The sequence below is a fragment of the Falco punctatus genome (genome assembly GCF_963210335.1).
Source record: "Falco punctatus genome assembly, chromosome: 3".
Taxonomy (NCBI): Eukaryota; Metazoa; Chordata; class Aves; order Falconiformes; family Falconidae; genus Falco; species Falco punctatus.
The window spans coordinates 66,449,590-66,477,580 of NC_137582.1; the positions used below are offsets into that span (position 1 = coordinate 66,449,590).

At 38.6% G+C, this 27,991-nt stretch overlaps 1 protein-coding gene across 3 annotated transcripts in view; it reads left to right on the plus strand.

Moving 5' to 3' along the window:
- Positions 1–122: 122 nt before the first annotated feature.
- SOCS6 (suppressor of cytokine signaling 6) overlaps positions 123–27,991 on the plus strand; it is a 64,061-nt gene continuing 36,192 nt past the window's right edge. For 2 of the 3 annotated variants that reach the window (XR_013927177.1, XM_080381151.1), the window contains exon 1: positions 123–27,981. The gene's annotated coding sequence lies outside the window, so the exon portion shown is untranslated. The remainder of the gene's footprint in view (positions 27,982–27,991) is intronic. The other variant, XM_080381152.1, reaches the window with a different exon arrangement.

A 27,991-nucleotide genomic window follows, 5' to 3' on the forward strand; every position in this document is an offset into this window, starting at 1 on the left:
TAGGCCACAGCAAAAGGGCCACCTAGCCATATATACCTTCCGACTGCTAATGTCAGGGTCAAAGGAAAGAGTAACCTAGTATCTATATACTGCTTTGTTCACTGCCTGAAGGAAGCAGATATATACTTATTTATTTTATATATAATATTAAATATATGTATTGTTATCTATTATATTGAAAACTTCTCTCCTTGAAATTTCCTTGAAATATTCCTTGAAAATATCTCTCAGTTTGCACTAAGCAAATATTCTCCACAGATACTGAAAGAAACCTGGATTAGGCAGCTACAGCAGAGATCCAGCAAGCCTGAAGTAGTTCAACAGCTCTTTTAATAAGAAGGCTGTACCTGAAGAACATGAACACTGTTTTCAGCACCAGCAGATCTCTCTACAATTTAATTAGCTCTACAATTAGAAAATAACTGATTTCATTAAGAATCCGTTTGAGCTGTGTGACCCTTTCAGAAAGCAGCGTGTAGATTCTCTGGTACTAGTGCTAGATTATCATTTGTCCAGTATGAGCCACTAATCACTTTGTTAGATCTCCATCTTCTCATTCTCTCCAGTCAGGAGCCTATTACTGGCTCATACTTAGCAGAAGGTTGATTGTGGGTTCCCGTCACCTCGGTATGCGTGGATTAAACAGCATTTAGCTGGTCATACTTCAAGAGGTTTGGTCCCAGATTGTGCCTCCCCAGATTCCTCTTTTAGCTCCAAGCCACCCATTTAACTGTCTGAAAGCTGTATGGCTACACAGACATCTCTCAGTGAAATAACAAGCTGTTGGCTAGCATTTCTCCATAAGTGTATGTATAGGAATGAAGATAAAGAATAGCATATTCTTCTGTTTCCTTATTTTGCTCTATTCAGAACTTCATATATTTCATCAGGACCTGTCATAAGTGATAACAGAAACCTGATTAGTGGTAGGTGGTAGTCTTGACACTGTTCAAGCAAAGATGCTGTTTGTACACAGATGCCAGCAGAGCTGAACTGGTATAAGAATGGGTGTGCACAGCTCTCCGCCAGGGCAGCAGCAGCTGCTGTGTGTGCTCTCCCAGCACAACAGCAAGCATTGCTGGGAGCTGTTATTAGTGTACAGCTCAGCTTCCTCACTGCTAACATGAGGTCAAAACTGCAATCTAGCCTCAAATTACTGCTCAATAGGCTGTACACTCTAAAATGACATGATCCTGCTCTACTTCAGCTATAGCATATTTCTGTCTGAAGACCAGCCACCACCTCATCACTGTGTGTTTATAGGCACCAGCTACTTAACACAGTGTTTACAGTGCATGATAACTAATGAAAAAGGGTTTAATTAAAACTTTTTAACCTTCTTCTCAGTTCTGTTTCTAAAGGAAATGTTCTAAAAATGGAGACATGTAGGGTACCCCCCTCCCCGGGCAACTTGAGCCACTGTACAAAGGACTGGTGATGCAGACGAGACCCCTTTTCTTTGCCCTGGAGGCTGAAATGCAGCAGAAACACAACCTGGGAAAACAGGAAAGTCTCTGAGATGCTATAGACAGAAGCATGATTTAGCAGTGACACCGGAAGATACTTGGAAGCAGAGGAATCTTCACCAGCTTGTGTTTGGCCATAAGGTATATTATCACAACTGAGTGTCTTCAGTGGGGAGGGGGAAAAAAATAAAAAAAAGAAGCTGCTCATTACCCCTCCTTATGATTTTTCCAGATCTCATATATTAAGCCAGTAATTATCATTAATTCATCCTGCAACCTTTCAAGATAGTATTTCAAAGTACTTGTTGAATAGTCAGGAGCTTGCTGGATTCCTGCTTTTCTTTCTACAGCCAGCCATCACTAATCCAACTAGCAAAGCCTGGGACACCTGGTAAAGAGCAGACTAGAATTTACTCACAGTCTGTAGGCAGTCAGAAGGAAAACTGATTTCCTGCATGTCCCTTTGAGGAATATTAAGGGAGAATTTAATGAAGTGAATGACTTCACTGGTTTAGTAACTGTCTTAAGACAAAAGTAGCAAAGGAAGCAGTGCAAGGCCTGTAACACTAACAAAAGAGAGGACAGAACTATCCTTTAGCTCCTCAAAGGCTGTACATTTTTTACAAAATATCTTTTTAACCACAAAATGATGGATTAGGGCTCAGATTTTTCATGAGGAGCTAAGAGCGCTAGATATCCCATTCCTGTTAACAATAAGGAAACTGGACACTCTGTGTTGCTAGGCAGTTTTGCAACATCCACATCTAGAAATTACAAATGAAAGGAAGTCTAGAAAGTCTTCCAGCTCATTTTTGCACTGAAGGGAAGAATGTCCTGCCTCATATTTATGAAGGCTTTATTTAGTCTATTCTGACTGTTTCTAATGATTTCTTACTTTTGACTTGTTAATTATTCTGAACTTCTTTTTTTTTACTTTATATATCTTTGACTAAAAATTAATCTTGGTTTATTTTATTCTATTTTGCATGCTTGCATTTTTATTCCTGATGGACAACAGACTATTTATACCCTTTTGATTCTAAACACTCTTTATATATTTATCAGTGGGTAGCATGTTGTTTGTCTCAAACCTTCTTCCCCCATGTGATTTCTCTACATACTCATTTTTATTCATTTTCTTAATACATCAGTTTCTACAAGCTTTACCTTCTCTAAAGAAATTCAGGATTAATCAGTGTGATTTACAAGTTGTAGTACGTAAAAAAGCAAGCTCACTGACACCATTACAAATTGCACACAGAAGTTGAAACCTCGGTCCAGTTAAGTCATGGGTGATTTTTACTAAGTTAGAATGTAGTCAAGTAAATTAGTTATTTTAAATTATTGACAAATGACCAGCCTAAGGTGTCTATATATTTGTTACTTTTCAAAAAGACCCTAGTTCTTTATTCTTAAGAACTTAGGTTTCATCGTAAACATTTGCTGGCCATTCAGAAAAAAAAAAAAAGTCAAATGCTAATATCAAAATACTAGGACTCAGAACAGAGGGAGAAAAATGTCCCTTAACAAGCCTCAACACTACTCAGTCCCAGAATATTTGTTTTATATTTTATTCAGGTCAAGTTAGAGATTATTTAAGCAATATTTTACAACTAATTTTTTAAGATGGTTTCCAGATCTGAGGCTTTACATGGCAAACATTCATGCTGAAATTGTTTGACAATTACCAGCTTCAAAAAGCAGAGCTTAATAGGGTGACACTGAGATAACCCCAGCTATTCTGCTGCTTCTAAGATAAAATTATAAGTTACAACAAAATACACAGTTACATTTACAATTCCTTCTGAGAAAAGGAGCAGTAATTCACTACTAAAGAAATTCCACTGACTTCATAATCTGTGAAGGCACGAGTGCTCTGTGCAGGAATGCCACTAGAAATCCAAGAAGATTCTGTTACTTAAATATTTCATCACAAGTTATTTCTTATTTATGTGACAGTTTTCATAGTTAGGACAGCAAGCTATCTCATCCAGCAGCATTAAAAATGTACTTTTCTAGAAAAGACCCTGTCCTCAAGTGTGAAGGATTTTAGTAAAACATGTAGGCATGAGGGTGCACACACATACCATCACCGGCGCTTTTTAGTAACAACCCTTCACTTATCGTCCAGTCTTAAGTCTGGCTTTTCATTAAACCTCCTGTATCTAGTTTTCACTTTTTTAAGGAATTATTTTCATCGTTCCCATTGCTTTAAGTTGGTTGAGAAGAGTCAAATACAGCTGCTGACAGACATGTATTTGACAGGGAGGAAGTACAGGAGGGGACACTGAGGCACGGGTCACCACGTGCTGGCTATGGTCTCAGGCAGAGTCCTGTGTGTTCAGGAAGCCTAGGGGCTCAGCTTAGTATCTGGACAATTTAGGAAGCAGTTGCATCTCCTAAGCTCTCAACAGCATTACACAATTATCTTGATATCTGAGGGAGTAGCGAGACTTCCTCTTTAGAAGAAGCATCCCACACTAGGCAAAGTTTTAAATAGATTACCAGGTTTAGATAGGATGTTAACTCAGATGTTGATCAGGTGTGATAAATCCTGTCTTTGTATCTTTCCGTGACAGAAATAAAGATAGTGTTTTTCTTTGTCTGTTACTCTGTTTAATCTGAGATGTTAACATTGCAAATTTTTTACTTTGAAAGATTCTAAACAGTTCTGAAGTTTCAGGCTGCAGTTGTAAAATAGAATTTTCTAAAGACAACACTCATTCTTTTGATAACAGATGAGTCAGAGAAGAACGTAGACATGGGCTTCTTGCCTGTAAACTTATATTAATAGAACTTCCTTGTTTGAGAAAATTGTTCATAACTTCAAAAAGAGATATTGGCCCAGTTGAAGTAAACACTTTTAGAGTGCCCGGATATGACTAGTTTTGGAAATAAAAAGTATTGATATTAGAGATAATGCAGCTCAGCAGTGTATCAGAACAGCAGCAACAAACAGTGCAGCATTTCAGGATGCTGAAGTGCACTTTAGTGCTTATTCCTGGCCAATGGCATGGAAACAAGGCTTGCAAAATACGGAAAGATACAGTAAGGTACTCTGAATTGCCAGATATATGATCTTTATGGACTATAACTTCTAGTTTGGCTAGAACTTTATGACAATGGAAGCAAAAATAAAATACTCTCTTAAGGAATTATGAGCTTTCTAATCATGACTGAAACAGAAAACGTCTAGGCCTAAATTGCTACTTGATTTGCATGAAGAGGAGTGGGACAAATTTTCAAAGAAGGTCTGACTCTTGGCTGGGGCAGAGATGTGTAATGAAGGCAAAAAATACAGCACTTTTACAGATTTATATTTTTCTTAAGCACTGAGGTAGGTTTATAAGTGTGTGGAGGGATTTCTTCCTATGCAAATCAATGGGACTATGAGTTGAAACACTGGAAAGGCTGGCCTAGCCTGGCCATTAAACCTAAGAAACAGGAAAATGAGATAAATATATGGTTAATTATACTCAGAATTATATACTACCTTATATTATTGGTTGTATATAATTAAAAAAATAATCTAACATCCCAGTACTTGTGGTTCCTTTTTCTTATTTTTTTTTTAAATAGAAACTAATACACTATTGCATTCCATGTGATTTCATGGCTTGTAAAATCTCTGCTGGAAATCCTAAACATATGTGAAGGTCCTAAATAGAAAATCCTGACTATATTTAACTACAGTATATAACTGACACAGGAAGATGTTTCTGGTGATTTTCAAATTAAACTTTTCAAGCCAAAGAAAAGGGGACCTAGAAATAGTGGTAGTAAGAAAACTGGTTGTATGCCTTTCACTGGAGACTTGTTATCTGTCCTTAACTATATATTACACATCAAGATTCCCACACACATATAGCGAAAATACAATAAAACGTGGGAACAGGAAGAGCCAGGAATACAGAGAAAGTTTTCTTCATTCGTTACCTTACAGGTTATGTAACTCATTTGTTATGCCAAAGTGTTGCATGTCCCACATACATACATCAATGCACCATACATTTTTGGAAGTTTTTCCTTTATGATTAACAACATAAAATAGATATTTTTATTTTTATTTTTTTTTTACATGGAAATGCCCATAATTGAAAGTCAAACTTAAGGGAACAAATGCTACAAAGACGTTTGGCTCAGAGTTCATTAAGTTTTATATAATGCAAATGTATTTTATAACCAGCTGCTGAGTCACAAAAAATTATGTAAATTATATACAAAACAAATTTATAAGATCAAACAGCCCATCTCTTGGCTGTTACAGGATTGTTCTTTACACTATCCAGTACCGTCCACTTGGTTATCATCAAAAAGAGAGTTAATGTAGTCTGAATTTCCCCTGCTACCGATTTTGCATTTAAGTGGATCTAAACTGTCATGCCTAAATATTTTGCTATTTTAGTTCAACTCCAAAGTGACTAGAGTCTTGCTTCCCCCAGTTTAATATAGCTTTGATCCTTTGGTCATCTTCAGGGGATAACACATACCCCTTCTGAGGATACTGACATTTGACAGCAACTGCCTGAACCAAAAATACAGGGTATGCTACACTGAAATCAATCAATGCTGTTAATTTAGTCATTATATCTTTTAATTAAAAAGTAATTTAATATCTTTTAAATATGCCTTGTGATAAAATAAAACATAAAGAAACATCCAGGAACACTTGCAGGTTGAAATAAGCCTGCTTCTCAATGTAAACTTTCTTTCTTTCTTTTCTTTATTTACACACACCCACACCCTCCACTGGGGTTTTAACAGCTCTGAACCCTTTGACAAACTGGATTCACACCTTTTCTTCCTTTTTCTCTTAAGCTCCTCTCCATTGTTTCTTGGGTGCAAGACCCACATTCCTCCACCAAGGACTGGCTCATTTATTTTTAGATATTCCTGCTATTAATGCCAACAGATGTGGACAAATGGGGAAAATCAATGCTAACTTCTTGTTTCTTTCTTTGTATCTCAGTCTGTTGGTTATTTGCATACATTGTCATGTAGTTGGGTTACAACAATGACTGTCCTAAATGGCACATTGCAGCATATTTGCATGAATAACAATGAGAAGCAGTGAAAGCTCACAAATGGCTTTGTTTGCTAATTTGTAATGTGGAGGGCAGATATAATGGAATCTGACCTTTGAGGGTAAGAGGAATTGCCCATATGCTGTTCCCAGATCCAGAAACAAAAGCTCTACACATAAAGTGAAACTATTGTTAAACCGCTGTTACATGGAGAACACTTGATTCTTTATTTCTTTGTTTATTCTGTAAGCCATTTTCTCAAAACTTGGTTACATTGGTGCAAATTGCAACCAAGATCTGCTCTAACTTCGAAGCTCTGTCTCAGCTGAGTTAAAAAAAAAAAAAAAAAAAAAAGACCAAATTGTTACAGGAAATTCCAATTATTTTTCCAGAAGCTGAAAGTCGTCGAGAATGTGAAATGTCATTTATCCAAGATAAAATTAAAATATTACAAAAGGCATTGTTTTGTTTGTTTTCTTCAAGGAATATTATTAAGTGCTGTTTCACTGGATGAGTATACTTGTATTAGTATAATTTCGTTATTGGAGTAAAGGTAAGGTTGCCCTCTTAAAGAAGTAACATGCATTAACAGCCCAGCTGCATAGGATTGTATAGTTTCTACAGATAGGCTTTGTGAAAATATTTTTTAGTCTGAATTGAGATTAACTGGAACACTGAAACTCAAATCATAGCCAACTAGTTGCAGTTTATAGAATTGTGGATTTGGATATCAGAGGACATTATGGTCAGTGAAAAAACCTATAATTATAAAACTGTATCAATACTGAGGAAAAGACAAATTTAAAAACTGTTACAAAGCTAATTTTAAGCTAGTTAACACCAAAATTGACTGACAGTCACTTAATATTCAGGACAAATCTAATAAAAATTGAGATTTCCAACTATTTGTAAACTTGTTGGCAAAGCACACTGAAGTTATAGTTCTTGATTTTGTATGTATGAAATAAGCTTCATTTTGTTACGTTGCCTTTCATGTACCTTGAAATAGGTGAAATTTGTTTCAATTATTTTTTAAAGTTATTAAAATTGCAAGACTGCTAAACATCATACAAGCTATTGTTCTGATTGTTAGGTAGGAATCACTGCTTATAAGAAAATGGAGTTTGTATATCAAGGTTTATAAAATGGCATATTTAAATTTTAACATGTTTGATTTAGTCTTTTTTTTTTTTTGTAAGTGAAATAGAGTACCATTTATCTTATAATCTGTATTATTAAACAGATTAGATTTTGGATTTCATATAATGAATTCAGATGTGTCTGTTTCATATGGATAGACTAGACTTTATTTTGTACAGAGATTTTCCCATGGTCTTTGTTTTAGCTTTTTGTAGTATATATGTTAGGTTATGTGGACATTCCTTTCCTTAGTCTATTTTCTACAGGAAATATAGATTGACAAGCAGAGAGGAAAAGAAAACTTGTCAAGTCTGTCCAGCATTTAGATCCCTTGATATGAAGGTTGCTTTTTCCAAGAAGCTTTTACATTTACTTTGATTTTATGGAGGACAGCAATAGGGAATTCCTGCCTCAGTGTAATGCGCTGAATATGACTGGGCAAATTTTGCCTATTAGCAGGCTATTTTATACTGACATTAAATAAATCATTGTTTAATAATGGAAATGATACCTGGACCACAGGCTAAGGTTCCCAGCAGATACTTCAGCATGTGCTTAATCATGAGGGCCATGACACACGGGATGAATTTGCTGCCATTTCTGATTAAGTTGTACAACTGTGCTGAGAGGCAGGTTGAGGGATATGAGTTATTTTATACATGCAGAATGGAAAAGAAGTGGAAAATAAACTAGTTAGAGGCAAAGGCTGGCTCAGGCTCTGGGTCAGGCTGAATGGGCCTCTGGGCTGCTTTCCTGTCACGTGAAAAGCGCGTGCAGGCAACATGGCAGGTGGGGATATTGCAGCTAGAACCTCTTTTCTGTCACTTTTCTGTACCTCATCCAAGGCAACATTTTTATGAGTACCTTCAAATGAGAGGCACACATCTGGGTGATAATCCTTGCTTTCCCTGGGTCTGAATTTCTCACATTGAACACCTGCACGTCCTTCCCCTTGTATTCACCTGAGGCTGGAGATGCTTAAGGTTGTCTCAGTGTCTACTCACAACTATTTAGACAGTTGTGCCCCAAATGAGGACTCATTGTGGCTTTGTTACTTGTTTGAGATCTGTAGAGCTGACATTAGGATGGCTGTGGTGCTCAGGTTTTAGCCGTACTGCTGAACTGTTCACCTGTGTGCCTTTCAGCACACGTGTCCTGATTTCAGCTGGGATAGAGTTAATTTTCTTCTTAGTAGCTGGTACTATGCTGTGTTTTGGCTGTGATGTGAGAACAATGTTGATAGGACACTGATGTTTCTAGCTGTTGCTGGGTGATGTTTCTACTGAGTCAAGGACTTTTCAGTTCCTTGGGCCCTGCCAGCCAGAGGGCTGGAGGGCCATAGGAAACTGGGAGAGGACACAGCCAGGACAGGTGACGCAAAGTGGCCAAAGAGGTATTCCATACCATATGACATCATGCTGAGTATATAAACTGGGGGAAGAAGAAGGAAGGTGGGGACATTTGGCATTATGGCGTTTGTCTTCCCCAGTAACCGTTACAAGTGATGGAGCCTGGCTTTCCCTCAGATGGCCGAACACCTGTCTGCCAGTGGGAAGTGGTGAATGAATTCCTTGTGCTTTGTTTGCGTGTGCGGCTTTTGCTTTACCCTTTTTCCCCAGCTTTCCATTTTGTTATTATTATTGTTATTATTGTTGTTCTTAGCTCTTCATTCTGTTTAAATTATTAAATTGTTCTTATCTCAACCCTTGAGTTCTACATTCCTTTCCAATTCTGCTCCCCATCCCTCTGAGTGAGGGGGAGTGAGCAGGCGGCTGCGTGGGGCCTGGTTGCCGGCCAGGGTTAAACCACGACAACACGCCACCTCCACCGGTTGGTTCCTTGGTGCACCAGGCCCCAGCTGACACCTGGTTTCAGCTGGCGGGGCTGAGGCCGGTGCTGGGTGCGGGTGGCCAGGCTGTGGCAGCGGGAGGGCTATGGGGCGGCCTCTGTGAGAACAGACCAAGGGGCTGCCCCCAGCCAGACACAGCTGGTTCCAGCCGGCTCCAGCAGACCCACCGCAGCGCACAGCTGAGCAGCCGAGACAGTGGCACCTCTGGGAAAGCGTGTGTAAGAAAAGGATAAAAATCCTGCACAGTAACAGTGAGAAAGAGGAGAGAGAAAATGGGAGAGAAACAGCCCTGCAGATACCCAGGCCAGCGAAGAAGGAGGGTGAGGAGATGCTCCAGGTGCTGGAAAACAGATTCCCCGCAGTCCAAGAAGACAACCATGGTGAGACGGGCTGTCCCTCTGTAGCCCCTGGAGGGCCCCGTGCTGCAGCAGGTGGACATGCCCGAAAGAAGCTGCAGCCCATGGAGAGCCCACACAGGAGCAGGTTCCTGGCAGGAATTACAGCCCATGGAAGGGCTCATGCTGGAGCAGTCTGTTCCTGAAGGATTGTACTCTGTGGAGAGGACCCATGCTGGAGCAGTTCCTGAGGGACTGTATCCCATGGGAGGGACCTCCATGCTGGAGCAGGGAAAGAGCATGAGGAACAAGGAGTGGCAGAGGAGCTGTTATGGACCAACCTCCCCTCTAGCAGCAGGGTAGGTCACAGAGAAGTCAGGAGTGAAGGAGTGAAATTGAGCCTGGGAAGAAGGGGGAAGGGGTAGGGGAAGATGGTTTTAGTTTTGTCTTTGTTTCTCACCATTCTACTCTATTCTTAACAGGCAATAAATGGAATTAATCATGCCCAAGTTAAGTCTGTTTTGCCCATAACAGTAACTGGTGAGAAATCTTTCTGTCTTTATTTCAGCCCACAAGCTTATCTATCGTATTTTCTCCTTCTGTCCTGTTCAGAAGAGGGAGTGAGAAAGTAGCTGGGTGGGCACCTAGCAGCCAGCCAAGATCAGTCCACCACAGGCAGTCAAGAAGGTTGTGTCCACTGTTACTCATTTGATGAACTTGCATTTAAGAATTATTTCTTGCAGGAGTGCTGGATATTACTTCACCATTATAGGTTTCTTTTGTGAGTGCCACAGTGCTGGAGTTCTCCTGCAGATCTTGTACAATCAGCTCCCATAGATCCAGGAATGGCTTAGGATTTCTTGAGATAAGGTAACTTCTGTGCTAAGATACATGTCTTCTGAGGAAATCTGCAATTCCTAGATACGCATATTTCTGATTTTCTTCAACATTACTTGAAAATTGTGTATGTTTCCAAAATATGAACATTATTTCCGTAACTTGCATCTTTCATAATGTTTAGAGCTTCTTAAACCAGTCATAATATACCAGCTAAAGTAGCATGAAGAATTTAAATGGGATCTTAGATACCAAAAAAATGCAGAGAACTTTCTACTAGCTTCCAAATATTATTGTTATTGTCAAAAGTAGACTTGGATGTAACTGGGCTTTCCGAATGGGGGGAAATGCAAATTCTGTTCAGACCTATCTTCCATGTATATGTGATGCTAAGAAACAAGAGAAGTGCTACATTTGTTTCAGTGTTTATTCTCACCCAACTTATATAAAAAAAAGCACAGCTAAAGGGCACTGAAAGTATCAACTTGTGGTAGTAATTTTCAATAAAATGGGTGATGATGTGAGTAGAAGCATTAAGCATTCAGAGAGTATCTTTGATAAAGGACAAACATAGATAAATAAGATCATTATTTAAAACAATTTTAAAAAGAAAAAAGCCTGGTCTTGTATTTCCAATACTGAAGGAAACTGTTCAGAAGTACAGGATTTCTGCTGTCTGGCTGATGGCTCCTCTTTTGGGAATCTTCCAAAGCTGTATCCTCAGTTTATGTCTTAGGCACTTCATCAGTGTGGCAAACAAGAAATTAAGAAAGCTTTTGAAAGCTAATATTCTAATGCTGAAAAGTACTTTTTCAAGTATTTTGTAATAACAGAGGAGAACCCATGTGTGTCTGAAGTTTCTGCTTTCTGGTAGCACTCAGCCTGACCTGGTGGCCAAACATCAAACTATCGCAGATACTTGTTAAATACCCTCCAAACCACTATGCTTTTACAAAATAGGGTAGCATAAAATGCGATAGCTGCTAACTCACAACTGGGATTTATCAGAATGATGACATGTAGTTTCGTATCACAAGCTCAGCATCACCTATTCTATATATTAGGTGATATGGGAACCGGAAGTACTTTACAATTCATGCTGCTTTTTTTTTTTTTTTTTTTTTTTAATATGGAAGAACAGCAAACATTTCTGCCATTTCTTAAATCTAATAAAAGCCTTTAGATATCCAAAGGAATTTATTAAGTTCTTTAATAAAGAACTTTGTGGCCAGACAATGTTTCTTCAGTAGAACAATCTTCTCTGGCAATTTGAAGAAGCCATGAGAAGTTTTTTGTTAAGAAAAAAAAAGCTACAAAATGGCCTGCTGATGAGAAAAGAATGCAAACGGTCTCTGGGTAACTGGAGATTACCAACTCAGCCAAGACTCTTTTCCATTCTATGATACTGCCTATTTCTTACTCATGCCTAATGCTATTTCTAATGTCCCTCCTGACTCTCCTTTTTACACTGATGTGCTTTCTCCAGATGCCACTCCTCACAGTCAGTGCAAAATTATAATCTCTGAAATGCAAAACTCAGCGCTGTGGTGATCATTACCATGCAATGACAAAATACTGTGACAAACTCCCCAGAGACTGAACAAAGCAACTCGCTCTATAGCATAGTGTCATCTAACAGAAAGTGACCTCTGCCAGAAAGCAGGCTGAGGATGTTGTTTTCTCTTATTTCTATTACTATCTTGACAGCAATTGGAAGAGAGAATATTTATGATTAGAACTACAAACATGATCTTGAACCTGGTCAGGTGACAACACACAATTCTCAATATTAACACTTTAGTAATGAAATAAGCATACTTTTTGGATGCAGACTAGGAGATAGCAGAAATGCACAGTTTTGCAAGAAGTTTCCTGGCTACAAAATTTTGCAATAACATACTTCACGATTTAGCATAGTCAGCATTCTTTTGCTATGCATTTCTTCAAAATGGATAATATAAATTAATTTGGAACATAAAGTAGATTTTTGTAAGCTTTAAGACCTGCTCCCCACCAAAATCCCCTGACCACTTAGTTTCTTTGCCTGCATAAGACCTATCTGTAACTCTTGAAAGACTCTGTCATGAGGAAAGCAGATTTAGCTATTTAGAAATCAAAAATATCTTTATTATCTCTATATTTGATTTTGTGCTTCTAGACAGTTAAAAAAAATATCTAAACCTGATGGTTACACCGTTAAACTTCTCCCACAGTTTTACAAGAACTGACAAGGTCACAGCCTGAGGTAGTATGGTTGACAGATGTCACACCATTAGTTACAATCTTAGAATAGGCGTAAGCAGGGAGAAGCAAGAATTAAAATAACTCTTCACATAATGTTTTTCCTGCCAATGCTCTTCTAACAACGCAAGCACCGTTTCTTATTTCACGTTGTTAGGTAGCTCTCAATATTTTTATTTACCAGAAGCTGAGTATTTAACTCAATTTATAGTTAAGTGGAAAAAAATACAGTTTTAATTATTAAGCTTTTCATAAGAAAAAGCTCTTGAAGACATTAGATCCTACCAGTGACCTATGATTTCTTTGAAATGAACATTTTCACAATCACTTTCATATATATATGTTATTCATTTCACTTTAATATGTTGTGTTCAATAGAACGCATCTTTTTTTTCAAGCAGGGACAATATTTTTTCAGAACACCTCTCTTACCTTTGGAAGTCACTTCCTTATACTGGGATGCACCTAAATAAATCATTGCCTCACTTCATTGGCTTTTGATGGAAGTTTTCTACAAGTGATTCTTCATTGAATAAAAGCTATATATCTCTAGTAGCAAGCTTGGTAATGTCAAGCTGATCGTGGTTAGTTGTTCTGAAACTTCCAGAGAGAAACTGGAAAATTGCAAGTAATTTTCTATACTTTTGCTTTTGTTCAGTCTGTCTTTCCTGGACTGTGTATTCTTATTTCTCAAGTAAGGTTTAGTACAGGGAACCATTTTACCTGCTATCAGTTTTCTGTAAGTTACTCTTCATTATAAAACAAAGTTACACTTACTAAAACAAGCAGATCAAATTTTCTTCTGTAAGAAAATCAGTGATGCAAAAATAAGAAAATGTACAAAGAAATTAATATATCTTGAAATACATATATATGTCTGTACCTGTATTCTGATTGCAAAAAAATGCTGTTCTTTTTAGCACTGTATTAAACTGATTGTATGCACTTGCATAGATATGTAAAAGGATAAAAAAACATTTAGCAGTACCCTACCATACAGCTACTATTTCCCTTGGTTTTGCAGCAAAACGTTGAAGGCCAAGGTATGACATATTTCATAACATGGCTAGTGCTGTTATGCCAGCAGACGCAGGAAAATATATACTGCATGGTACAGATCTGATATAGAGGAAAATGCTAGACTGGAAAGCAAGTCTGTAAATCAGTGTACCTGATCACCAAACCCACATCCAACCATAGATGTTTAATACAGGAAAGACTATAAAAACACTCATTCCTCTTCCAACATGCTCTCCAAATCATCCTTGACCAGGCAAATAAGAAACTTCTAGCACTGGGAACAATAAAAATTGAGGTATTATTGAACAGTAAATCTGAACTTTGAAATAAGGAAATGAGCAAGGCTGACTGTAACATTTAAAACTATGAAATATTATTGCTCTTTGATGTGTTTAAGTCTGGTAAACTATACATAAGAGTATAATCCACCCTTACACAGAGCACTATCGTTAAAAATTCAGGTCAAAGTAATATAGACATTATTGCATTGCAAAAAAAAGAAAAAAAAATAGAAGAAAAGTCTTGTGTGGTGAATAGGCTGACCAATGTAGTACTTTTAGTGTCATGTTGAAGGAAGTGGCCCATGTAGACCTAGTAGACCACTGCATGTAAGTAAATGGTTGTTCTATGGCTGTTTCATCTGGTGTTCATTAGAAAAATAAAAGAAGTGCCTCCAGCAGTTTTTCCTTAGAAGCAGACAATTCAGCTTTTGTCTTTTGAATCTGCATAAGAGAGTCACAGACTGGGAAAACGTCTAAGTTTCCCCTGTGAATTAATGATATCTAAAAATAACAAGAATGAAATATGTTTTGATTATTAGATGAATGCTAAAGTGCAAGTAATGTTCTATTAAATTTCATTCTTAGAGAAAAACAACCCTTTTCAGATGCGCTGCCTATTTGCTTAGGGCATTCTTGCTTAGAAACGTAACAGTAAATTATCATATACAAATTAAACTTTGATATGAAGGGCATCCTTAGAGAGCTGTTGAGAACTATCTGCTTATAAATAGTCACAATATGGTATGGTGTAATCTAGTTACTTACAAGGTAGTGATAGGTAAAGCAGTATAAATCACTACAGAAAAATAAAGTCACCATAGTCATCTTATGTGCAAGTAACCTAAAAGTTTTCATGGCAAGGCTTACATCCACTTTCTATTGCACCAGTGACCGATCAGTAAATAATAGGCTAGAAACAGAATCTCTGCTAGTATTAGTTAGTGTAATTTCACCAAAATGGATCAATTTTCATCAAAGATCAGCCATTTAGCATGCCTCCACAAGCAGACTGGAAAATCTCATGTCATTGAGCATTCCCAGAAGAGTCCTACCCTGGTGTAGAGTGAGTAGTTACAAGTTATTTTGGTGTTTATGAATAAGGTTCCTTCTAGAATCCTTTATAGGATTTTTCTTATAAATGCTTTAGAGCTTTTAACTGGTAGAGAAGATAAATTCAGGAAGGAAAACAGCAGTAGTCAGCTGAAAAAAATCCTCTGAAAAGCTGTCAGCTGCTGCTGAAGTGCTGTTGAACCTTCGTCAAAGCGTAATGCCTTCCACTCATCCTTTGGTTGTTTTACCTGTTCATATTGTAATATCTGCAATAATGAATTTCATGCACTCAAGGCCCAAGAAAGTGAGATCTTAATGTCAGTTTGAGGTTCTGGGAATCGACTTCATGCCAGGAATGACAGAGTACAGGTATGAGGAAGAAAATGCTCAGAACTGATGAAGTCACTACTTTGAGTCACCCCACGCAGATGTGAAACACCTGTAACTCATTTATTCTGCCCATACCGTAACAATGTAATTCTCCAGAAATTTCTAGAAGAATTTCTGGATTGGTCAAAAATATCATTCCACTTTATGGAAAATATAGAGAAAATTAAGTTGTTCAGTTTCCATCAGTGTTCTTCCTTAAAAGTATATTTTCCTATCTGTTTGTGGGTGTGCTTTTTGTAGAGGAAATCCCATTTCATAGACTTGTGGGACAAGTGCATGTTTTTTTCCATTATATAAATTGATACTTTATTAAGTGATTTATGAAATTATTTAGAAAGTAATTAAAAAGTGTCAACATTTATTTATTCTTTTGTAACAAATGTTTAAAATTAATTCTTAAAAAAAATACCTTTACTATTGAAAACCCATTTTAAGATGTTTGACCAGCTTTGGCTTTGCTATCAAAAAAATCTCACGATGGTGTTCCTAAAAGATATGGTGCAGATCGTGGCTTATGACCTGAATTACGTTGTCCCAAGCAGCAGGTGCTGCTCCCTCTCCCTCTTCTCAGCAGCATCTGTAACAGCAGCAAACCTCTGTCTATTATGTCATGACTTAGCCCATCTTTGCCCTGCTGGAATTCACTGGAATATGGCCTTCTGGGACAGGCAGAGAAGGACAAGCCCAATAATTGAACAGGAGAAGACAGGCAGCAAAGACAGATATTTGCCCACAAAATTGGGATAAATTGCAGCCCGTGTTAAAGATGAAGAAGGGCAAATTAATGAGAAGCTGGTCTTTCCATTGCTGCAAAGTGCAAGTGAAGGTGACAAGAGGATGTGGCTAGCAGGCTGGGAAGTCCTAGACCCCCAGTTCTTACTGTTGTAGGGGTGGGACTACATGTAATACACATAAGAATGTTTTAAGGTGCAGCTGCCTCTTCTCATGTGTGCCCCATGTCACGTCCTACACTGTGAGCAGTACAGCTGCACTGGGAACCAGGCTGACAAAGTGACCTGCAGGGGACAGGACTAATGCAAACAATAAAGTGTTTCTTCATTTTATTTTTATTTTGTCACCTAGATTATTTCCTCAACCTGTTCCCTGTGCAGCTGCATAAATAGTAGACCAGCTGTACACCTCATCTGGTGTGACTATGAGCTGCTGATAAAAGGGAGATCCTGCTCTTCCCATTTTACACCAGAGCTTGTATAGATCTAGCAATCACACATCGTTGTGAGTTGGATCACCTTGTTGATCTGTCAGAAAACTAACTTACCTCCTTCCCTGGCAGACCCTGTGATTTAAGGGATTGAGTGGATTCTCCCCTGCAGCAGCAGCACAATCTCCAGGTGCAGTTCAAGGGAAACATCAGGGACAATTTTCTGGGAGTGGAGAATGAAGAGATGTTTGCAGATTTGACCAGTTTAAATGTAATATGACACATCAAATCACACACAGCGTTGTAACTGGTTTCAAAATCACAGTGCTGTTTATGGTGTTGGTTTTGCATACACAGAGTACAGATTGGGCAGAAAGTTAAATTAACCCCATGTCCTGAAGGGTGCTTTCCTCCCAGCCTGATATGCACAGGCTCAAGGAGGAGCCACACACTCTGTCTCAGAGACCATACAGGCATAATTACAGTAGCATCTTCGCCAAATAAAACAAAAATTTGTGTTTGGTTTTACTTAAACAGATAATCCTAAAATGCTGCCTTCATCGCTAACTGAAGTCGAAAAAGTTTCCTCCCACCACACACGCACTCCTCCCACATACACGTTAACTATAATCAGCCACAAAGTTTCTCTTGGTGTTCAGGAAGACTGGAAAAAAGTCTAGAAAATGACTAGCTTGATTTTTGGTAACAAAGACTTAAAAGAGAGAAATATAGTTAATTGCCAAACATCATAAGTTTATGACAGATGGGTCTCATCATAGAATCATAGAGAATCAGAGATTGGTTTGGGTTGGAAGGGACCTTAAAGAACATATAGTTCCAACTAGATGATCAACCCATGAAAATAAGTCATCAAACCAACTAAGCATAAAACTAAGCAAACTTTTTGTGAGTCTAAAGTTTGTCTGCTAAGTGAAATAGTATTAATGTAATAAGCTGGCACTTATTAAATAAATCTTTGATTAAGAATCAATACACCTAAAAAAATGTGGTAATGAGTTGATGAAATCTCATTGAAATTATATATTTAAGGACAGTTTTTCACTTAATGTTGAACCTGAATGTTCTGGACAAAGGAGCTGAACTGTACAGCAATCACTATTTATTGATGCCAATACAAGTAAGAATGAGAAACAGCCAGCAATGATTTGATGTAGTATCAATAATAGTAAGAAATTTCTCAAAAATATTTAGAGCATTAGTTAAACCGAACATTTTTACAAGAGCAATTGCTTCTTCTAACACAACAAAAAATAGCCACTTCTGTTTACATTAATTTGCTTTTGATATTCCATTTAGCTAATTCTGATGTTCCATTTAGCTAATTCTGATGCTTTTAATTAAAAAAAGAATAGTTTGTCTTCCTCTGAATCTGAAGCAGGAAGATTGTAAAATGAAGTCCCATTAATTTTGTCTTTAGATTGTTACAGGTAGGCTTTACTATTTAGTAGTATATATAATACTGACATTCTAGTTACTATTTAAGCAAGAGTGAGGAAACCACAGTCCTCCTGAAGTGAATGGCAATTTTGCTAAGTATTTACACGGGATAAAAGATTACTTTCAAACTTCCCACCATTTAACATACACTTAAATGCTGATTGATGCTTAAGCATCTACTTTTAGTTATCTAGATACAAAAATTGCTCCCACTAGTTACACACTTAATTACAACTTTTTAAGCATTTTCTTCTTTTTATCAAACATGGCTATTGTCGTGAAAAAAGGGGTGTTCTATATCTGTGAATATGTCCTATAATTACTTAATATTAGTGTTATATAATATGGTTTTGAACAACTTTGTTTTACTATCTTTTTGTTTCAGATTAGACAAACAGATTTTACTATTTTTCATATATGATAAAACAGCCTTTCTGGTGTGATCATAGTGAGATTGCACAGCATTTTTTGTAGCTGTTGAATACTATTTAAATCAGCATTCCTCAATTCATGTTCTTCACTTTTGTTAAGTATCCTTCAGCTTTACAGTGATTAATGTTTTCCCTGCTGCCTATCAACATATTTATAAAACCAAGGGAATGTTTTATTTACAGCAAAGACAGGATAGAGATGAGTCATAAAAGGAAAGAAATTCTGCATTAAGAGAATCCTAACAGAGCAAGGGAGGATATTTCTTCAAAGGGAAGAAGATCCATGAGGCACCTAACTGATGTATATAAGTGCCCTTCACGTCTTTGAAAATATGCCCTGAATGCATGCGACTTAGTAGAATGACATTGCTTCCATCAAAGGAAGATTGTTCTTTTCTGGAGCAAAATTCCATATCCAACTAAAGACTGATTTTTACCCACAAAAGAGACTGTGGTTGGTGTAGTCACTATGCGAGCATGTTTTGCAAACATATCAACCTTCTTTTTCTAAAAGAATAGCTTTATTTATCAGTTTCAGCTGAAAGCCCTCAGTACTGAGATTTAAGATTATATCATTCTCAGTGTGATCTTTATCAGTGCAGATTTTAGTGGTGTATTGAGCACATTCAAATCCACTGCATTTACAGTGGGAAGAAAATGCTGCAATATTATTTAAATCAGTAAGAATTTCCAGGTTTGGAACAACACAGTGCATATTCAGCACTGCTCTTTTTCAGGGATGAAATGAGTGAGAGCTGTGATATGATCTTCAGCATGTCCAGGTTTTAGTTATTGAGGCTTTGCTTTATTTTTCTTCCAAAAGATGCCTTCGGTCACTTTTATCCAGAGCAGAGTAAAATCATTAAAAAGAGCTTTGCTATGCTACAATCACAGTGACAAAATTTACTGCTTCATAAATAAAAAGCAGATAAATGTTTAGGGGATCTGCAAAGCTTTTGTGGAAGAAGAAGGATATACAAAAGATCATTCACTTACTACTACAACTCTGTCTTGGGCCATCAAGTAGCAGACAGAGAAGCTGACAGAATATTTTCTGGCTGTTTTGCATACTGAAAACAACTTACAAACCCAATCATAATCTGAAGATTTCTCATCTCTTTTTACTTCTGAAGCTGTGAAGCATTATCTTGTCTTCTTATATGACATTTTTTAAATGTTCAAGGCACCTTTTGTGATGAATTTGACAAACTTATTACTAAAGAACAACTCAAATTTAATGAACTTATCATAAAGCCTCCTCACATTTAAATGTAGGCTATATTTCAGTGTGGCTCTACACTTGTATAGAAGTCTTCATAAATGTTCTCAGGATGTTTTTGAAAATTATATGCAGAGGCACAGTAGTCTATTTCCTAATGAATGCAATGCCATTTCAGCATCTTACAGTCATCTGACTTGTGACCAAGGTCTACTGAAAACACGTAGTGTGGGCAACAGGAGCTTTTCCACCCTGCCTTGCCAGCCTACTTCACCTCTACTGCACATATGTAAAGAACTGTAGTTGAAAGCTCCAACTTCAAGAAGAAAGTAGGTTTCAGGTACAACAGAGCTTTTAATGTCAATATTTTATTACCTGTTCGGACAACAGTAATAAAGCAGTGTTTTGCAAAATTGTAAAAATTGGTACTGTTAACTTCTTTTTGAGAAACAAGACTTTTCATTTTGGAGAAGAAACATATTTAAAGGTGTATGTTTACAGTACAGTTAGAAACAAGTTCTACGGTCATGTCTTCTGCACGATCCACTTTAGAATGCAGCTCATTTTATATTGGCTATGTAACAGATGTCAGTTATTGATAGTTTCAATTTGCAGGTAACAAATACCATATTTGAACTTGTGACCTAAATGTGAAAAGTTCCATATGTACCTCTGTGAGCCACCTAGATTTAAATACTGTTTCTTTAACAACAGGAAATTTTATTCCAGAAGGCTGTGAACTGATTGCTTGACTGATATAGCCCAAAGTTGGGGTTTTTGTGGTTTGTTTGTTTGTTTTTTTAACTTGAGCTTTATAAGTATAATAAATATGGTTAAAATTATTTACAAACTATATTCAATTAAAACTAGCAGTTGCAGGTATACCCTTTAATGATAAACTCTTGAGAAACAAGAATATTGGAGTAATCTAGCTGAAAGTATATTGCGTAATGATAAACCTCTGAGAAATGGGAATACTGGAGCAGCCCTGGATCTAGCTGAAGGCAACAGGAGTTCAGAAATCAAGAGAAATTGCTTGTGGCATTACACACACAGCCTTATACTGTTGAAGTAAATGTGGCTCTTTTCCATGAACTAGAAGAAAAAGACGATCAAGACCAGACAAGAACTGCTCAGCTGGCATTGTGAAATCTGCTGACTTCCTGTAACCATACATCCACTTTAGGAGGCAGGGGTTTTTGTTTTTAATATGCTTCTTCTCATGAACTGACTATTTTTTATGCATGTTTTTAAAAGCATATTCTTAAGAAGACGACTGAAAAGAACTCATTTGACCTTCTTTTTCATAACTAAGGAAACAGCTGCAACACTTATAGTCAAGAGGAACAGTTAGCCTAGTCATTACACAGAAAGTACAATAACATTCATTTCTACCTGCTACTACTGGTTTTAGAAAATTTTAAACTTAATATAATCCTTTGTAGTGAACACTCTGACCTGATATCTACACTTTACTTTGCTCTCTTTTATGTGGTCTAATGAACTAGGTATGATTCTTGATGTCTAACCAACTTGTAGATTTTAAATAAAATTCGAGCTACAGCTGTGTGCTTAGTTCTTGTGTAACTCTAACAGGAGCTGGCTGAAGAAACAATGCAAAAATAATGTTACCTCTTGAGTTTTCAAAAACATTTTTCCAAGTGAAAAAATAAAAAGTAATTTTCTGACTCCTTTTCACTGTTTTATTCCATCCTCTATTGCCCCTTAAAGATGACAAAATAAACTACTGCTGCTTTTCCTTTTAAGCAGCCCTGCTTAAGAACAATAAACTTCTGACAAATAGAATTGTTTATTTTTAAATGACCAGTTTTATATTTGAAAAGTTTGGGGCACACTGTTGTCAAGAACTCTACCCTGAAAAAACAGTTCAAGTGCAACATTTTCTGGAGCAGTTTCACACCCCAGGCAGGAAAACCAGGAAACAGGGACACTGAGCAACACATGCCATTGCCACAACCTCAGTCTAATCACACAAATCTCATTTGATCCTTCAGATCTACGGCAAGCCCATAACCAAAAGTTCAGACTGTTTAAATATCGTGACATGACATCTGGAGTTGTTTTGGTTTGTCTTCAACACTTGCTCTCCGAAATGAGTGCCTCTTGGTGAGCTCTATACTCCTTTAGGATTTATACTACTTAGGGCCAGCTGTGAGTACTGAAAGTAAGGGCTACAAAGCCAAGCCCATGAGCTGCACTGTAAAGAATTATTAGGATTTCGAACAGAATTGATTTGGCTACAGTGCAGAATACAATGTTCCAAATAAAAATATATGTATATATTTTTTAAAAGGGTCTGACACCAATACCATAAAAATTCTTACTGGACATATACTTTTGCCTTTTAACGGAAGAAACTTTACAAGTCGAAGAAGGAAGTCTCTGTGACATTTCTGCTCTTCTGTTACAGAAAAATACATGAACATAGCCTTCTATAGATATTATTTTGATGAACTAGTATGGGGAAATGGATGAAATGAGCCTGTATGTACTCCAGGGTGTTGCTGTTGCCTTTGAGAGTACAGACTTCATATATATATATTGTCTTTGTTAGCTATGTCCTACTCCAGGTTAAAATCCGCTCTGCCAAGAAATTCAGACTGGTTGTGTCAACAGTGCTTGTACAGATGAGATCTAAGCTGGAATAAGTTCTCCACCTTGCCAATCTTTCTGCATCTCAAAATCTACATGACTCACTGCAGACCTGTGTTAGTTTAGAAGTGAATGAACAGGCAATATGGACCATTAATGAATAAGATGCATGGGCTAACCTAACTGTATAGAGTTACTCACAGCAACTATTGCCATGATTTATTATGTGTCTTCAGTGACAAGTGATGTATTATTTCCCTGACTTTAATAGAAATCCATTTGTGAGGCCCAATTTACCCTGACTTTATTCAGCTTTTGGTCCATAAGCAATCAAAATGATTCCTCCCTTTCTCCATTACTCAGCAGATTACAGGTTAGTCTTCTTGTACTCTTATTAGAAATGTCATTTTGCTCTACTCGGTTGTCTACCATGATATAATTGTTAGAGAATTTTGATCTAAGAAAATATTGAGCTGTGCTTTTGCTAAAATATGAACACTTCTATCATCAACAGAAAACTATGTAATGGATTTAAAAATCTTAATTTCAAAAGCGCTCACCAATCATTTTTAAGTACCTTTCCTCTTGAAATGAAATTAAACAGGTGCGAGTGGCACTCAAAAATAGGTGTAAATTAGAAAAATTTTAAGTAAATATGCAAGTTTTATAGACATAAACATAACAGGTAAAGATACCCGCTATCACAACATAACCACAGTATGAAGTAGAAGCAATAGGACTATTCTGATTAAAATGTGACACATGATTTATATGTATGTGTTATGTACGGTTTATCTTTAGTAGGCGTAATGAGATCTTAACACCATTTCTACCTTAAACTGATTTCAGCAGTGCCAGTAAACAATGTAAATTTAACTCCAATCTGAGACAAAGGGAGGGTGAAAGAACTTCCTGTATACCTTCTGTTGGTTTGGTGGTGGTGGTTTTTTTTAACACTACTATTAACTAGGTGGAGAGAAGTCCCTCCAAAACAAAAAGGAAAAGAAACCCCAACCTGGAAAATATTTACATAAATTAACTGCTATAGTGGAAATGGAATTTACTAACAGAAAATGTGCAAGAATCTATGAGGAAACAAAGTGGAACAATCAACCTGCAGTGTCCAATAACTGTATGTGATGATGTGATGTTTGATTTCTAATACATATATATATATGGAATATTGGAATATGCAATATAGGAATATAAATATGCAGTATTATCTAAAAATAAAAAAAACCCGGAATAAATAAAAACATATAATAAAAAAGGACTACAGGAATTAAAAAATCAGAAAATTAGGCCACAGTTACCAAAAGTGACCAGCAATCTACAGTGATTTTGTGTATATTGCTTCCCTTAAAATTCTGATTTTCCAAGCTGTTTGAACATCTACCATCTAAAGGATCAAGTTCCTGTAAAGGATTACAATAATTTTAAAATTTTAATAAAATGATGACAAATGCCCTTTCTGAATTATACTTAACAGAGTGGAAAAGAAGGCATTTATGTCCTTGAAATACAATCACATACAGTTACTCTCCTGCAAAGAGCAGTAAGAAGACAAAGGCATTAACCTCCCACTGCAGTTCAGGCCAAAGAGCCAGGAAGTGAGTAGTTACAAGAGGAAGGTAAACTATGCCAGGCAGGTAGGGAGCAATTAAGATAAAAAGTGCATATGGTGGATATAACATTAGCTTTGTTGTCAATGAACACTCATAATTTAGGTTTCTGACCTGTCTTTCTGAACTACAGATTTGTAGATTTGTAGATTGGACCCAAAAGTTATGGAATAATTTGTAATCATACTTTTGAGTATAAAAAAAGGAGGAAAAAAATGTATCTTTTTATGCATATCAAAATAGGGAACACATCAGCATGCAGACCTCAGTCAACATAATTTGAACTGGTTCTGGAGCTCCCGATTTTAGAAGCTCATGCATATAAGGGCATCACATATGAAATATTTGAATTTTGTACTACTAAAACCAAATTTCTAGTCCTTGCCATTTTGAACAAAAGCTAGCAACTGTGAGGCAACTCTAACAGGTGATATATGCAGAGAGCATTCAAACAAGATGTCTGAATGTATGAACTGACCAATTTTGTTCGATACATGTTTTTAAGCCAACAATAAATTAATCTGAGAGATCCTGCTAACATCCTCCTTGTCTGCCGTCCAAGTTGCAACACCAGCAGCACACCTGGGTGAGTTCAATTGTGGCGATAAACTGTTGCTCTTACTGGGATATGGCTGTTTGCTGACACATTTGGATGAGAAAAAGTCTATCCCAAACATGAAGCTATATGCTAAGGCTAAGACAAGACAACAGCACACCTGCAGCCTATAGAGAAGACTGCAGTCCCGTTAGTCCTCCTCTCCCTTTCTTTCTACACTCCTCGAAATGCACAAACGACCTCTTTTATTTGTGTAGGCTGCGATACTTACCCAGTAACAGGTTGAACTACATCAGCTACAAATCCATCTGGAAAGTATTGTTTGGTTCTACTTAATTCAGTTTGTGTGTTTGCCTTGAAAGGCCCTGACTTCTTAAAAACTGCTTAATGCTAACAATCTGAAAATGCTGTTCTTGTGAACTCTTACAGCAACAGATGACAGTTTCAAAATGATGGGAGTGAAAAATAAGGCACCTATTCTACTTTATATCATGATGTATTGTTAGGTAAATGAACGTCATGAGATTTAGCTACCTGAGCTGGCTTAGGTCCAATGAGGACTGGAGCCACTATGAAAAAAATCAACGCTATGTATGGGCAAGAGGAGGGAAGGAGGCAGAGAGAAAATGAGGCAGGTCCCTATTTTGAGTAGCAATACTAATTTAAGCCATATTTAGCAAAACAAAGTGGGAGAAAAAGTAAGGTTGTCTATCAGTGCCATTTCTGCAAAAAGCTAAGCCTTTTGATTCCGAAGAGTGACAAGGAGGCAGTTTAAAACGCATGAAAACCTTTGGTCAGCACATGGGCTGGAAAATTTAATCATCCAGAACCAAATTTTTTTACTAGCATGGGAGGCTGCAGAATAAGATTCCTAAGACCAATTTTTTATTTTGTCTCATATGCAATATAGCCTACTGCAAAAGTTGCCTATTGTAAAAGCTGCGTGAAGGTGGAAAAATATATTTAGCCCAGTTTGCTTCTTCACGTATGGCTGCTATTGTCCACAGCTGCTGCTGAAGACACTAAAGTTAATAGATGTACATGTGTCAAGCAAGAATACCAGCTGGATCCTGAAAATAATTACTCATTCAAATGTTTGTATCCCAATGAAAAGGAGGCCTGAGAAGAAGGTAAGAACACACACAAAAAAAGCCACTTGCTTGAGGAACTGACAGAACTGTACAAGAATTAAACTGAAACTTTCCCAGTCAGTCAGGGCTTTCCTTGCTTACGTGGCTCTCTCCTACTCCCTTTTGGATTAGGTTGCTAAACTCCCAACAGTTTATCTGGGAAAGGAGGAGCCTACTATGCTGGAACAAAAAGTTAGTCTTTTGTTATTTAATTTTCTTTCTTTTTTTGAACACCACTACTAACCTAGAAGTTGCTTATATTTTTCGTATCGACAATATTGGTTTTACAAGCAAGAATTACAATCCATAACGTTTCAGAAACGATCCACTTGGAGTTATTCCTAGCATCATTTGTTATACCACTGATAACATGTAATTGTAACTGTAAAACAAAAAGTTATAAACCACTTAGCAAATACATAAAGAATTCTAGATGTACCTGAAAAGGCTGTGCTTTCAATTCGGGGGGTGGTGGTGGGTATTTTTGCAACTCTCACTAGAGTCATCATCTCCTGAAACAGACCTGGCCTGCTATCAGCTGAGGTTGGTCAGACACATAAAAAAGCATACGACTCTTGGATGAGACTCAAGAAAAACCTTTAACTCTCAATAAATGCCTGAGATAAAAAATGTAAATGCAATCAAGGACATATTCTGATCTCAAATAACGTTGGCAATTAAACAGTTGGCTGACCTCAACCCACAAATAGCTTTGGTATCAGTAGAAGTAGTCAGGCAGAACGTGCATGAATATTCTCACAATCTTGAGAGTTTCAACGATTTCTTTTTAACCTTGAAATCAGTCAAGCAGCTGCATAACGAGTCACACCAATAATCTCACTGACTCTCATGCGATTACATAGGTAAGCAAATTACGCAGATCTTTGCAAATCAGGTTCTTGATTTGCATCAGTTATACACCGAAATTAAGCTGGTATTTTACTGGCTTCACATCAGTCAGCAAGCATGACTTGCAACAACTTTCAAGACCCGTATTCTCCACAGATTTTAATTCTTCACCCCCTGCTAGTTGCTTCTGTCAGTCTCTCACATCCTAAATTAAGAACCGTTTTGTTGCTCTTGATTTAGCATTGCATTTTTTTAAAAAGGGACCGGCAGACAAGCAAGCGAACAGCCGGCTCGGCTGGAGTTGCGGTAGCACGGCTGATGTGGCTCAAGTTTAGCGGCACCGTTCTCGTGGCGACCCGTCCAGCACAGCGGCACACGGCAATAATGCCTGTTCTGGCGCGTCGGCTGCACGCCGGGAGGTGTGAGGGGGCCGAAGCGGAGGGGCGCGGAGGGCAGACCGCCTCCCACCCCAGCCGGGGAGCGCCCATGGCCGGCGCCTCCCGGCGGGGCAGAGCAGGCCGGGCCCGCCACCCCTGCTCGGGGCGGGGAGCGGCGGGGGGCGGCCGAGGGGAGCGGCCAGGCCGCGCTCCTCGCTGAACCGAGCAGGGGGGAGTAGCGCCCCGTGAACTATATTTACGAGCTTCTGCAGCCATAGGGAGCAGTCAGCGACCGGGCCGGGGTGGGAGCGGGGGGGAGGAGCGGGGGCTTAGAAAGCCCAGCCGCCTCCCTCCCAGCGCAGCAATAGCTGAACCCCGCGGGTCTCCCGCGGCCGCCCAGCGGGGACGAGCGCAGGGGAAGGCACCCGGATCGGTGGAAGGGAAGGGGCTTGGCCACCCCGGCCAGGCGCTGCGGGTCAGACGGGCCGCGGAGAGGCGGCGGGGGCAAGCAAGCAGGCGGCGGGACATAGCTGGGGCGTCCCGGGCCCCGCTGCCCCTGCCGGGCTGCGCGCGAGTGCCGCACCCGTAGCCGTGCCTGCGGCAGGCGGCGGCCATCGCGGGTTCGGCGCCCCCGTGCGCCCCTCCGCGGACGGAGGGGTGGGGGCAGAGGAGGCGGAGGAAGCGGCGGCGGCGCCAGGAACAGGGAGGCGGCGGCACGGCGAGGGAGGGAGGGAGCCGGAGCCGAGCCGGGCCGGGCCCCTCAAGAGCAACAGCAGCGCCAGCTCCTCCTTGTCGCCCTCGGTGAGTCCCGCTCCGCCGCCCCAGGAGGCTGCTCGCTACCGAGCCCGGATGCCGGCGCAGGCCGGGCCGCGCCGCCGAGGAGCCCGGGAAGAGGCCCGCCCCGGGAGCGGGACACCGCCGTCTCCGCTGGGTGAGCGTCC